Consider the following 14,510-nt stretch of genomic DNA (forward strand, 5'->3'; position numbering starts at 1 on the left):
GCAGAAATGTTATAAAAGATTAAGTAAAAATAGATTGTTAATTGGTAAGAATGTAAAGTTACATTATATTAAGATAAATTATTAGGATAAAAACAAAGATGGAAAGGATTTGCTGAAATCTAATTGAACTAGAATACAAAAAAAGGAGGTGTGAGGAGGTCAAGGAAACAAGCAAATGAAAAATAAGTTATGGAAGGATTGAATTGTTTTTCTTTTCTTAATTGTTTTTATTTCTCTGTGTGTTTTTTTCTTTAACTTTGTAACCTTTCAAAACCTTAATAATTTTTTTTTTTTAAAAAAAAAGGAAGGCGGAGTAGTTTGCACAATACACAGTGCAGATCTGTAACTTTTTTGTAAAAGGAGAAAGAATAGAAAGAGCTGTGAAGTGGGAAGATGTTAAGTTTAAAATGATTTAGGATATATCTTACTTACATGGTTAAACTACATGTCTGAGGCAGTTCCAGGAAGGTAAGGGGAGAGCTATAATATCAGAATATATGATGAAAACTGAAATAAATGTTTAAATGTAGGAACAGATACCATCATGAGAATGGTACTGTAGATAAATATTATGAAAATATTACGTGTAAGTGGAAGGGGCTCCCCACGGCTCACCTAATCCAACTGCTGTCAGGGATTTTTTTAATTTTTTTTTTAAAGGAGAGCGGGGAAAATTCTCAGGGACGATTCACACCCCGGGCAACACCTCTTTAATCTTCTACCCTCGTGCAGGAGATATAGAAGTATAATCAGTCGTACCAACAGGCTAAAAAACAGTTTCTATCTGTGGGCTGTTAGGCTGCTGAACGGAAAATAATATAGTGCAAATGACTTTTGGGGTTGGTGTGTTGTGCGACACGCACACAGAGTGCAATGAGATTGTTTGTGCGGGAGGAGACTCAGTTAATTTCATTGTACACTGGTTGTACATTGACAATAAAGGTATTATTATTATTATTAATATGTAAAAAATAGATAAACTAAAGGGGTGTGCTTACAGGTAAACAGATACCAGTGTGCATGCCCATTCAGGCAAGAAACAAGAAAATACAGTTGGTCCCTCTTAACTGACATTCTTAACAGAACTGAAGGGAGGGGCTGGTTCTGGAGCAAAGCTGCTTAGATTGGGTTTGGGTGGATGCAAGGAGGGTGCCTCAAACATCTTGGGCTTTGCTTCTCAACTTAATCTGCCTTCTGGGACCCCCCAGCCCAACACCAACCACCTCTTGGATAGGTGAGCATGCAGATATTTTGAAATGTGAGTGTGGGGCAGGTTGACCACATAGGAAAGCTCATTTTAGCACAAGTGCTGGTTCCCCTTTTTCCTACCTCTCTCCCCACTCTTTGCTGGCCAGAGAACACATCTGGTTGCACTAGACTCTGAACGGACAATCACAAGCTGGCCAGCTCCTTCTTCAGGGTCTCCAAGGGAGAGAAAAAGGAACCTCAGTTATTATTTGCCTTCTGAGGACTATGTCTCACTCCCAGAGCCCCAATACTTACGGCTGCTGCACAACAGCCTCAGGACATTCAAGGGATCATGAACAAAGCACACAAGCCCTGCCTGCCAGATACGAAGCACTCTAATGAGAGAATTTGGGTTTTTTAATTGGCTGAACAATTAGAGTTTCAGCCCTTGGGGAATTTGATTTCTTAAACGTACACCTTCCTCTACCTTGTGTCCCTGCTGAGGAAAGCCAGTCCTGGCCTTCTTCCTTTGATTTGCTGAATCATGAACTCTGTACATGCACAGAGGCTATACCCCTTGAAGGCAAGACCAAAGCCAAAGTCAAACCCCAAAGATGGGCGAGATGGGGCATATCTCTCCAGGGAGTGTTGCCCCCTGGCTCGATGGGATATTGCTTATGGCCAATGAAAGCCCAGTGGCGTAGCGTGGGTTGTCAGCACCCGGGGCAAGGCAAGTAATTTGCGCCCCCTAACCCGTGGATTTGCGCCCCCTAACCCATGGATTTGCGCCCCCTAACCCTAACCCCCAGATGTTGTGCCCGGTGCGGCCAGCACCCCCTGCACCCCCCACGCTACGCCACTGTGAAAGCCCAAGCAGAGATTCCTAGTGGGGGAAGTTGCTGTCGTATACTAGAGGAGCAGGAACAGGAGGCTAACTTGGATGCCTGAGAACAGAAAAAAGCAGCAGCAAAACAACTACATTTTATAAAAAAAAAAAAATGTGTATTGGTTTTCACACTTATCACATGAAAAACAAAGAAAAACAAGAAAAAAGAAAAACATTACCACACACAAAAGAAAAACACATAAAAATAAATTTTAACTTCCTGACTTCCTTGAATACCCTCTAACTGAATTTCATTATATCACCTATTTAGCAGTTCTCCAAATTCATATTTCTAATAATATTAACTTCTTTCATTTACTAACTTCTTCTCCTTTATTAATATTCTAATCCTTAATATTTATATTTGTTTTGGGGGGACAGGGAGCGGGTTATTATTACAATAATCCCGCCAGGGTTCTTATCTGTTTACAATTTGTCTGCAATTATTCAATAAACCATTTCCATTCTTTTATAAAAAGTCTGTTCTCTTGCTCCTAGAAACGGTCAGCATGCAACAGAGGCCGCATCCTGGGAACAACTCTGACTGGCCACCTAAACCAGGTGAGGGCAGCCAAGGAGTCTCAAATGCTCAGGAACTTCCCCTGTGTGCAAAGACAGGCTCCAGCAGATTGAGCGGACAAGACCAAGCGTGGGCCCAGTGGTCAAGAAGGTGGTTTCTGCAATGCTGTGGAGGGAAGTGAGGGGCAGATGGGGCTCATCCACCTAGAAAGATAGCCCATTGAGAAGGAAAACTCTGATCCTAATTTGCCTTGTGGGATATCTTTGGGAGCTGAAAAGGGTAAGGAGTAAACCTTACACAAATCTGGAGTGGAGTAACTCAGGCGGTTGGATGGCGCCGTTTACAACCCCTTCTGACAACTCCTGCAGCCCAGCTGGTGCCTAACTCTACTTTCCTTGGGGACACATCTGTCATCTAGGAAGCCCAGGAGCTCCAGACACACTGCCCAGTCTTGCTCCCTGGAGAGGTCACTTTGGGACTGCTAACACTATTGCTTGACTTTTGACCTCACCCCTGGAGGCGCACTCCATTGCTTCTTGAGACAGACAAATGCCAACATTGAAAAACTATTTGAAAGAATTTTATTTCGTTCACAAAAGAAAATCTGGCATGTGATTAGGATAAAGGTTTTCAGACAACGGGTGACACGTTTATTGATCCAGCTTGGAAGTCTCTGTCTTGTCTTCACACATGCGCAGTTCCATCTAGGAGCAACAACCAAGGAAGGAGCCAAACTGTCGACTCCTGCAGCGAGACTCGGGATTTCCACCCATGCTCACAAATGTAGGGAAAAAACACCCCATAGGACAAAAGGATGGTCACAGACTAGCATGTTCATAAGGGAACTTTATTAGAAGAATAATATTTATTTATTTATTTCTCTATTTGGGTTTGTAGGGAAGGGGGAACTGGGTCTTGGTGGGGGAGGGAGATCTGTGCTAGAGCTGCTGGCCTCACTGTTGTGGCTTCCTGGAAGAGAAAAGAAAAGATTTTTAATTTTTCCATTTATTATTACATTGATAGCCCATCTTTCCTGCAATGATCTCCAGGTGGCTAACGCTATTCTCCCTGCCTCCCTTCCTCATCCCATCCCCACAACAACTCTATGAGGTGGTCAAGAGGTAGTGAGTACCCAAGGCCACCCATTAAGTTCCATGGGTGAGGCGGGATTTGAACCCGGGTCCCCCAGTCCTAGTCCAGCAGTCTAAGTTGCGTTGCCAACCCTTTGAACTCATGGGCACATCTGCAAACCTGAGAGACTGCAGTGAGCGCTACACCGTAATGGAAAAGGACAGAATTAAAGAGAAATTGTTCTCTCTCTTCTTCAAAAGGGATGTCCCGGAAGTCTTCTTGAACGTTGAATTGTTGGACAATCTTGAATTGTTGGACAAAAGCCCCCCCAAGGATAAAGTCATGATCAAAGACTTTATTAGAATAACAATAGAAATATTTATTATATTTATCTTTTCACTGGATTTCTGGGGAAGGGGAACTGCGCAAAGGCAGGGGGAGAGCTGTGCTGGAGCTTATGGCCTCACTGCTGTCACTCCTGGAAGAGAAAAGAAGAAAAAGATTCCTAATATTTTCATTTATTAAGATCAACACTCACCACTGGTGGAAGCACTGGTGACATCCATCCCCTGGTCTCTTGGTCTTACATAAATGGTTCTCACTTTAATCTTTCTTCCATCTACCACCACGCTTTCCTCCTTCAAACAGTCCAGGGGATGGATTTTGATGGAACGGCAACAGGAGGCCAGCAGTTCACCCAGCCTGTGCAGACTATGGAATCTAGGGAAGAAGAGGGGAAATAGTCAGGAAATTGCTTCTAGTTACTTCCCTGATACTCTCTATCTCTGTGCTGAATTTGGTTCCCTATGTTTCTAAATCTTGAGGGATAGCATAAGAAGCAGAATGCAGAAAGAATGTGGAATCCTACTTACACTTTAGATGAAGAAAGTCTCTTCCTTGCACTAGAAAACATGTTTGCTTCCTCAAAAACGTCCTCCTCTCACATGGACTCTCAAATAATTGTTCTTCCCAAAGTCTTCATCCCATTCCTGAACTCTTCTTGAATAAGGGAGCTGCCTCTCCCCCACCCCCCTTCAGTGAGACAGATTCTCTCCGGCCTCCCTGTTCCTCATGAACAAAGATCAGCACTCACCATCCATGTTGGTATCGGTGGCATCCATCCCCTGGTCCCATGGTTTTACATATATCCTTCGGATTTTCACATTCTCCACCTTCTCGTTCTTTATGATGTTCACCTCCTCTCATTCATCCTTCTCACAGACCAGGGGATGGATCTTCGGCATGCGACAGCAGGAGACCAGCAGCCCATGGAGCCTTCTCAGACTTTGAAACCTAGGGAAGAAGAGGGAAAATAATCAGGGAATGGGTTCTAGATGCTTCCTTGATACTCTCTATCTTTCCTTTCCCTTCTCCATCACCATCACAGTCTCCTCCTCCTCACAGTCCAGGGGATGGATCTTAGTGGCACGACAGCAGGAGACAGATCAACACTCACCACTGGTAGAAGCACTGGTGGCATCCATCCCCTGGTCTCTCGGTCTCACATAGATGGTTCTCACTTTAATCCTCCTTCCTTCTATCACTACGCTTTCCTCCTTCAAACAAGTCAAGGGATGGAACTTAGTGGCACGACAGAAGGAGACAGATCACCACTCACCACTGGTAGAAGCACAGGTGGCATCCATCCCCTGGTCTTTCGGTCTCACATAGATGGTTCTCACTTTAATTCTCCTTCCATCTACTATAACGCTTTCTTCCCTCATACAGTCCAGGGAATGGATTTTGATGGAACGGCAACCAGAGGTGAGCAGCTCTCAAATCCTGTGCAGACAGGAAGATCTAAGGAAGAAAAAGAAGAAGGTCAAGAGGGCACACTCTTTGGTTAGGAAGGGTGCAACCACAAAACGTGTTTTGTTGGAGGCAAGAAGGCAACATCAGTTGGCTCTCCCACCACATCTGGGAGCCTTGCGACCACCATCAAGCTCTGCTCCAGGCGTCAGGTGACCTGGGATTTCCACCCATGCCCAAAACTGTTGGACAAAAGCACTCCCAAGGATCAAAGACTTTATTAGAATAACAATTTATTTTTCTAACTGGATTTCTTGGGAAGGGGAACTGGGCAAAGGCAGGGGGGGCAGCTGTACTGGAGCTTCTGGCCTCACTGCTGTCACTGCCTGGAAGAGAAAAGAAGAAAAAGGATTCTTAATATTTTCATTTATGAAGATCAACACTCACCACTGATAGAAGCACTGGTGGCATCCATCCCCTGGTCTCTCGGTCTCACATAAATTGTTCGCACTTTAATCTTTCTTCCATTTCTATCACGCATTCCTCCTTCAAACAGTCCAGGGGATGGATTTTGATGGAACGGCAACAGGAGGCCAGCAGCTCTCGAATCCTGTGCAGACCGGAACATCTAGGGAAGAAAAGGAAGAAGGTCACGAAATGGATTCTAGTTATTTCCTCGATTCTACCCCTGCACTGCAAGCCATTTTCTTCAAAGCATATAAGGGGCCCCTGAGGACAATCTTTAAAAACTAATCTAACCATGACCTGGTTCCCTATGTGTCTAAATCTTAAGGAATCTAAAGCTAAAGAAACGGGAAAGAATAAGAGATCCTTCTTACAGACGAGATGATGGTTTCATTTTTTCCCAAACCACAATTCACTTCTCACACTTTCCCTCTCTCACTCAACTCTAATAGATGCTCTGCCCGAAGTTCTCGGCCAAGTCACTCAACAGGGGACGTGTCACAATGGAGGACATGACATGGTTACTTTAGCCACCTTGCTGTTACTGCCTAGAAGAGAAAAGAAGAAAAAAGATTCCTAATATTTTCATTTATTAAGATCAACACTCACCACTGGTAGAATCACTGGTGGCATCCATCCCCTGGTCTCTCGGTCTCACATAAATCGTTCTCACTTTAATATTTCTTCCATCTACCACCACGCTTTCCTCCTTCAAACAGTCCAGGGGATGGATTTTGATGGAGCGGCAACAGGAGGCCAGCAGATCACCCAGCCTGCACAGACCGGAACATCTAGGGAAGAAATGGAAGAAGGTCATGAAATGGATTCTAGTTATTTCCTTGATATTCTCTATCCCTGCACTGCAAGCCATTTCCCTCAAAGCATCTAAGGGGCCCCTGAGGACAATCTTTAAAAACTAATCTAACCATGACCTGGTTCCCTATGTCTCTAAACCTTAAGGGATAGCAAAAGAAGCAGACTGCGGAAAGAAGAAGAGATATACTTACAGACGAGATGATGGTTTCATTTTTTTCCAAACCATAATTCAGATGCTCTGTCCAAAGTTCTCGGCCAAGTCACTCAGCAGGGGACGTGTCACAATGGAGGACATGACATGGTTACTTTAGCTACCTTGCTTAACAATGGGCATGGCCTCACTGCTGTCACTGCCTAGAAGAGAAAAGAAGAAAAAAGATTCCTAATATTTTCATTTATGAAGATCAACACTCACCACTGGTAGAAGCACTGGTGGCATCCATCCCCTGGTCTCTCGGTCTCACATAAATCGTTTGCACTCTAATCTTTCTTCCATCTACCACCACGCTTTCCTCCTTCAAACAGTCCAGGGGATGGATTTTGATGGAACGGCAACAGGAGGCCAGCAGCTCACCCTGCCTGCGCAGACCGGAACATCTAGGGAAGAAAAGGAAGAAGGTCACAAAATGGATTCTAGTTATTTCCTCGATACTCTCTGTCTCTGCACTACAAGCCATTTCCCTCAAAGCATCTAAGGGGCCCTGAGGACAATCTTTAAAAATAAATCTAACCATGACTGGGTTCCCTATGCGTCTAAATTTTAAGGGATAGCCAAAGAAACAGACTGTGGAAAGAATAAGAGATCCTACTTACAGACGAGATGAAGGAAACTTCATTATGTCCACAAACACACTCTCACTAAATTCACTCACTAAATTTAGGAATAGCTAAAGAAACGTGAAACCATCAAGCTCTGCTCCAGGCGTCAGGTGACCTGGGATTTCCCCCCATGCCCACAACTGTTGGACAAAAGCACCCCCAAGGAATAACAATAGAAATATTTATCAATTTACTTTTCTAACTGGATTTCTGGGGAAGGGAAACTGGGCAAGGCAGGGGGGCAGCTGTACTGGAGCTTCTGGCCTCACTGCTGTCACTGCCTGGAAGAGAAAAGAAGAAAAAGGATTCTTAATATTTCAGTTATGAAGATCAACACTCACCACTGGTAGAAGCACTGGTGGCATCCATCCCCTGGTCTCTCGGTCTCACATAAATTGTTCACACTTTAATCTTTCTTCCATTTCTATCACGCATTCCTCCTTCAAACAGTCCAGGGGATGGATTTTGATGGAACGGCAACAGGAGGCTAGCAGCTCTCGAATCCTGTGCAGACCGGAGCATCTAGGGAAGAAAAGGAAGAAGGTCACAAAATGGATTCTAGTTATTTCCTCGATTCTATCCCTGCACTGCAAGCCATTTCCTTCAAAGCATATAAGGGGCCCCTGAGGACAATCTTTAAAAACTAATCTAACCATGACCTGGTTCCCTATGTGTCTAAATCTTAAGGAATCTAAAGCTAAAGAAACGGGAAAGAATAAGAGATCCTACTTACAGACGGGATGATGGTTTCATTTTTTCCCAAACCACAATTCACTTCTCACACTTTCCCTCTCTCACTCAACTCTAATAGATGCTCTGCCCGAAGTTCTCGGCCAAGTCACTCAGCAGGGGACGTGTCACAATGGAGGACATGACATGGTTACTTTAGCTACCTTGCTTAACAATGGGCATGGCCTCACTGCTGTCACTGCCTGGAAGAGAAAAGAAAAAAGATTCGTAATATTTTCATTTATGAAGATCAGCACTCACCACTGGTGGAATCACTGGTGGCATCCATCCCCTGGTCTCTCGGTCTCACATAACTCGTTCTCACTTTAATATTTCTTCCATCTACCACCACGCTTTCCTCCTTCAAACAGTCCAGGGGATGGATTTTGATGGAGCGGCAACAGGAGGCCAGCAGATCACCCAGCCTGCACAGACCGGAACATCTAGGGAAGAAATGGAAGAAGGTCATGAAATGGATTCTAGTTATTTCCTTGATGTTCTCTATCCCTGCACTGCAAGCCATTTCCCTCAAAGCATCTAAGGGGCCCCTGAGGACAATCTCTAAAAACTAATCTAACCATGACCTGGTTCCCTATGTCTCTAAACCTTAAGGGATAGCAAAAGAAGCAGACTGCGGAAAGAAGAAGAGATATACTTACAGACGAGATGATGGTTTCATTTTTTTCCAAACCATAATTCAGATGCTCTGTCCAAAGTTCTCGGCCAAGTCACTCAGCAGGGGACGTGTCACAATGGAGGACATGACATGGTTACTTTAGCCACCTTGCTTAGCAATGGGCATGGCCTCCCTGCTGTTACTGCCTGGAAGAGAAAAGAAGAAAAAAGATTCGTAATATTTTCATTTATGAAGATCAGCACTCACCACTGGTGGAATCACTGGTGGCATCCATCCCCTGGTCTCTCGGTCTCACATAAATCGTTTGCACTCTAATCTTTCTGCCATCAACCACCACAGTATCCTCCTTCAAACAGTCCAGGGGATGGATTTTGATGGAGCGGCAACAGGAGGCCAGCAGCTCTCTCAACCTGCGCAGACCGGAGCATCTAGGGAAGAAAAGGAAGAAGGTCACAAAATGGATTCTAGTTATTTCCTCGATACTCTCTGTCTCTGCACTACAAGCCATTTCCCTCAAAGCATCTAAGGGGCCCTGAGGACAATCTTTAAAAATAAATCTAACCATGACTGGGTTCCCTATGCGTCTACATTTTAAGGGATAGCCAAAGAAACAGACTGTGGAAAGAATAAGAGATCCTACTTACAGACGAGGTGAAGGAAACTTCATTATGTCCACAAACACACTCTCACTAAATTCACTCACTAAATTTAGGAATAGCTAAAGAAACGGGAAACCATCAAGCTCTGCTCCAGGCGTCAGGTGACCTGGGATTTCCCCCCATGCCCACAACTGTTGGACAAAAGCACCCCCAAGGAATAACAATAGAAATATTTATCAATTTACTTTTCTAACTGGATTTCTGGGGAAGGGAAACTGGGCAAGGCAGGGGGGCAGCTGTACTGGAGCTTCTGGCCTCACTGCTGTCACTGCCTGGAAGAGAAAAGAAGAAAAAGGATTCTTAATATTTCAGTTATGAAGATCAACACTCACCACTGGTAGAAGCACTGGTGGCATCCATCCCCTGGTCTCTCGGTCTCACATAAATTGTTCACACTTTAATCTTTCTTCCATTTCTATCACGCATTCCTCCTTCAAACAGTCCAGGGGATGGATTTTGATGGAACGGCAACAGGAGGCCAGCAGCTCTCGAATCCTGTGCAGACCGGAGCATCTAGGGAAGAAAAGGAAGAAGGTCACGAAATGGATTCTAGTTATTTCCTCGATTCTATCCCTGCACTGCAAGCCATTTCCTTCAAAGCATATAAGGGGCCCCTGAGGACAATCTTTAAAAACTAATCTAACCATGACCTGGTTCCCTATGTGTCTAAATCTTAAGGAATCTAAAGCTAAAGAAACGGGAAAGAATAAGAGATCCTTCTTACAGACGGGATGATGGTTTCATTTTTTCCCAAACCACAATTCACTTCTCACACTTTCCCTCTCTCACTCAACTCTAATAGATGCTCTGCCCGAAGTTCTCGGCCAAGTCACTCAGCAGGGGACGTGTCACAATGGAGGACATGACATGGTTACTTTAGCTACCTTGCTTAACAATGGGCATGGCCTCACTGCTGTTACTGCCTGGAAGAGAAAAGAAAAAAGATTCGTAATATTTTCATTTATGAAGATCAGCACTCACCACTGGTGGAATCACTGGTGGCATCCATCCCCTGGTCTCTCGGTCTCACATAAATCGTTCTCACTTTAATATTTCTTCCATCTACCACCACGCTTTACTCCTTCAAACAGCCCAGGGGATGGATTTTGATGGAGCGGCAACAGGAGGCCAGCAGATCACCCAGCCTGCGCAGACCGGAACATCTAGGGAAGAAAAGAAGAAGGTCACGAAATGGATTCTAGTTATTTCCTCGATTCTATCCCTGCACTGCAAGCCATTTCCCTCAAAGCATCTAAGGGGCCCCTGAGGACAATCTTTAAAAACTAATCTAAAGATGACCTGGTTCCCTATGTGTCTAAATCTTAAGGAATAGCTAAAGAAACGGGAAAGAATAAGAGATCCTTCTTACAGATGAGATGATGGTTTCATTTTTTTCCACACCACAATTCACTTCTCACACTTTCCCTCTCTCACTCAACTCTAATAGATGCTCTGCCCGAAGTTCTCGGCCAAGTCACTCAGCAGGGGACGTGTCACAATGGAGGACATGACATGGTTACTTTAGCTACCTTGCTTAACAATGGGCATGGCCTCACTGCTGTCACTGCCTGGAAGAGAAAAGAAAAAAGATTCGTAATATTTTCATTTATGAAGATCAGCACTCACCACTGGTGGAATCACTGGTGGCATCCATCCCCTGGTCTCTCGGTCTCACATAAATCGTTCTCACTTTAATATTTCTTCCATCTACCACCACGCTTTCCTCCTTCAAACAGTCCAGGGGATGGATTTTGATGGAGCGGCAACAGGAGGCCAGCAGATCACCCAGCCTGCACAGACCGGAACATCTAGGGAAGAAATGGAAGAAGGTCATGAAATGGATTCTAGTTATTTCCTTGATGTTCTCTATCCCTGCACTGCAAGCCATTTCCCTCAAAGCATCTAAGGGGCCCCTGAGGACAATCTCTAAAAACTAATCTAACCATGACCTGGTTCCCTATGTCTCTAAACCTTAAGGGATAGCAAAAGAAGCAGACTGCGGAAAGAAGAAGAGATATACTTACAGACGAGATGATGGTTTCATTTTTTTCCAAACCATAATTCAGATGCTCTGTCCAAAGTTCTCGGCCAAGTCACTCAGCAGGGGACGTGTCACAATGGAGGACATGACATGGTTACTTTAGCCACCTTGCTTAGCAATGGGCATGGCCTCCCTGCTGTTACTGCCTGGAAGAGAAAAGAAGAAAAAAGATTCGTAATATTTTCATTTATGAAGATCAGCACTCACCACTGGTGGAATCACTGGTGGCATCCATCCCCTGGTCTCTCGGTCTCACATAAATCGTTTGCACTCTAATCTTTCTGCCATCAACCTCCACAGTATCCTCCTTCAAACAGTCCAGGGGATGGATTTTAATGGAGCGGCAACAGGAGACCAGCAGCTCTCTCAACCTGCGCAGACCGGAGCATCTAGGGAAGAAAAGGAAGAAGGTCACAAAATGGATTCTAGTTATTTCCTCGATACTCTCTGTCTCTGCACTACAAGCCATTTCCCTCAAAGCATCTAAGGGTCCCTGAGGACAATCTTTAAAAATAAATCTAACCATGACTGGGTTCCCTATGCGTCTAAATTTTAAGGGATAGCCAAAGAAACAGACTGTGGAAAGAATAAGAGATCCTACTTACAGACGAGATGAAGGAAACTTCATTATGTCCACAAACACACTCTCACTAAATTCACTCATTAAATTTAGGAATAGCTAAAGAAACGGGAAACCATCAAGCTCTGCTCCAGGCGTCAGGTGACCTGGGATTTCCCCCCATGCCCACAACTGTTGGACAAAAGCACCCCCAAGGAATAACAATAGAAATATTTATCAATTTACTTTTCTAACTGGATTTCTGGGGAAGGGAAACTGGGCAAGGCAGGGGGGCAGCTGTACTGGAGCTTCTGGCCTCACTGCTGTCACTGCCTGGAAGAGAAAAGAAGAAAAAGGATTCTTAATATTTCAGTTATGAAGATCAACACTCACCACTGGTAGAAGCACTGGTGGCATCCATCCCCTGGTCTCTCGGTCTCACATAAATTGTTCACACTTTAATCTTTCTTCCATTTCTATCACGCATTCCTCCTTCAAACAGTCCAGGGGATGGATTTTGATGGAACGGCAACAGGAGGCCAGCAGCTCTCGAATCCTGTGCAGACCGGAGCATCTAGGGAAGAAAAGGAAGAAGGTCACAAAATGGATTCTAGTTATTTCCTCGATTCTATCCCTGCACTGCAAGCCATTTCCTTCAAAGCATATAAGGGGCCCCTGAGGACAATCTTTAAAAACTAATCTAACCATGACCTGGTTCCCTATGTGTCTAAATCTTAAGGAATCTAAAGCTAAAGAAACGGGAAAGAATAAGAGATCCTACTTACAGACGGGATGATGGTTTCATTTTTCCCCAAACCACAATTCACTTCTCACACTTTCCCTCTCTCACTCAACTCTAATAGATGCTCTGCCTGAAGTTCTCGGCCAAGTCACTCAGCAGGGGACGTGTCACAATGGAGGACATGACATGGTTACTTTAGCTACCTTGCTTAACAATGGGCATGGCCTCACTGCTGTCACTGCCTGGAAGAGAAAAGAAGAAAAAAGATTTGTAATATTTTCATTTATGAAGATCAACACTCACCACTGGTGGAATCACTGGTGGCATCCATCCCCTGGTCTCTCGGTCTCACATAAATCGTTTGCACTCTAATCTTTCTGCCATCAACCACCACAGTATCCTCCTTCAAACAGTCCAGGGGATGGATTTTGATGGAGCGGCAACAGGAGGCCAGCAGCTCTCTCAACCTGCGCAGACCGGAGCATCTAGGGAAGAAAAGGAAGAAGGTCACAAAATGGATTCTAGTTATTTCCTCGATACACTCTATCCCTGCACTGAAAGCCATTTCCCTCAAAGCATCCAAGGGGGCCCTGAGGACAATCTTTAAAAATAAATCTAACCATGACCAGGTTCCCTATGTCTCTAAACCTTAAGGGATAGCAAAAGAAACAGACTGTGGAAAGAATAAGAGATCCTACTTGCAAGCGAGATGAAGGAACCTTCATTATTTACACAAAAACATCCTCACTAAATTCAATCTCTCACTAAATTTAGGAACAGCTAAAGAAACGGGAAACCATCAAGCTCTGCTCCAGGCGTCAGGTGACCTGGGATTTCCCCCCATGCCCACAACTGTTGGATAAAAGCACCCCCAAGGAATAACAATAGAAATATTTATCAATTTATTTTTCTAACTGGATTTCTGGGGAAGAGAAACTGGGCAAGGCAGGGGGACAGCTGTACTGGAGCTTCTGGCCTCACTGCTGTCACTGCCTGGAAGAGAAAAGAAGAAAAAGGATTCGTAATGTTTTCATTTATGAAGATCAACACTCACCCCTGGTGGAAGCACTTGTGGCATCCATCCCCTGGTCTCTCGGTCTCACATAAATTATTCTCACTTTAATCCTCCTTCCATCAACCATCGCTGTATCTTCGTCCAGAGGATGGATTTTTATGGAGCGGCAACAGGAGGCCAGCAGCAATCTCAACCTGCGCAGACCGGAGCATCTAGGGAAGAAAAGGAAGAAGGTCACGAAATGGATTCTAGTTATTTCCTCTATACACTCTATCCCTGCACTGAAAGCCATTTCCCTCAAAGCATCCAAGGGGGCCCTGAGGACAATCTTTAAAAATAAATCTAACCATGACCAGGTTCCCTAAGTCATTTATGAAGATCAACACTCACCCCTGGTGGAAGCACTGGTGGCATCCATCCCCTGGTCTCTCAGTCTAACATAAATTATTCTCACTTTAATCCTCCTTCCATCAACCATCACAGTATCTTCGTCCAGAGGATGGATTTTTATGGAGCGGCAACAGGAGGCCAGCAGCTCTCTCAACCTGCGCAGACCGGAGCATCTAGGGAAGAAAAGGAAGAAGGTCACAAAATGGATTCTAGTTATTTCCTCG

General features: G+C 44.5%; 2 long non-coding RNA genes across 3 annotated transcripts; one reads left to right on the forward strand and one right to left on the reverse strand.

Moving 5' to 3' along the window:
• Positions 1-986: 986 nt before the first annotated feature.
• LOC307218900 lies at positions 987-7,822 on the forward strand. 2 transcript variants are annotated; one of them, XR_013840095.1, is made up of 3 exons: positions 1,016-1,234; positions 2,573-5,626; positions 7,625-7,822. It is a non-coding gene; the product is annotated as an uncharacterized lncRNA (long non-coding RNA). The 2 variants fall into 2 exon arrangements; XR_013840094.1 differs by lacking the exon at positions 7,625-7,822 and having other exon boundaries at positions 987-1,234; positions 2,573-2,711.
• On the reverse strand, positions 5,705-14,257 carry LOC307218915. Its single transcript, XR_013840128.1, has 5 exons — positions 12,417-14,257; positions 9,756-10,227; positions 7,918-8,211; positions 7,111-7,582; positions 5,705-6,042 (listed from the first exon to the last, which is right to left on the reverse strand). It is a non-coding gene; the product is annotated as an uncharacterized lncRNA (long non-coding RNA).
• Between the last annotated feature and the right edge of the window lie 253 nt (positions 14,258-14,510).

Source organism: Podarcis cretensis, assembly GCF_951804945.1.
Source record: "Podarcis cretensis genome assembly, chromosome: 6".
In the NCBI taxonomy this organism is placed as follows: domain Eukaryota; kingdom Metazoa; phylum Chordata; class Lepidosauria; order Squamata; family Lacertidae; genus Podarcis; species Podarcis cretensis.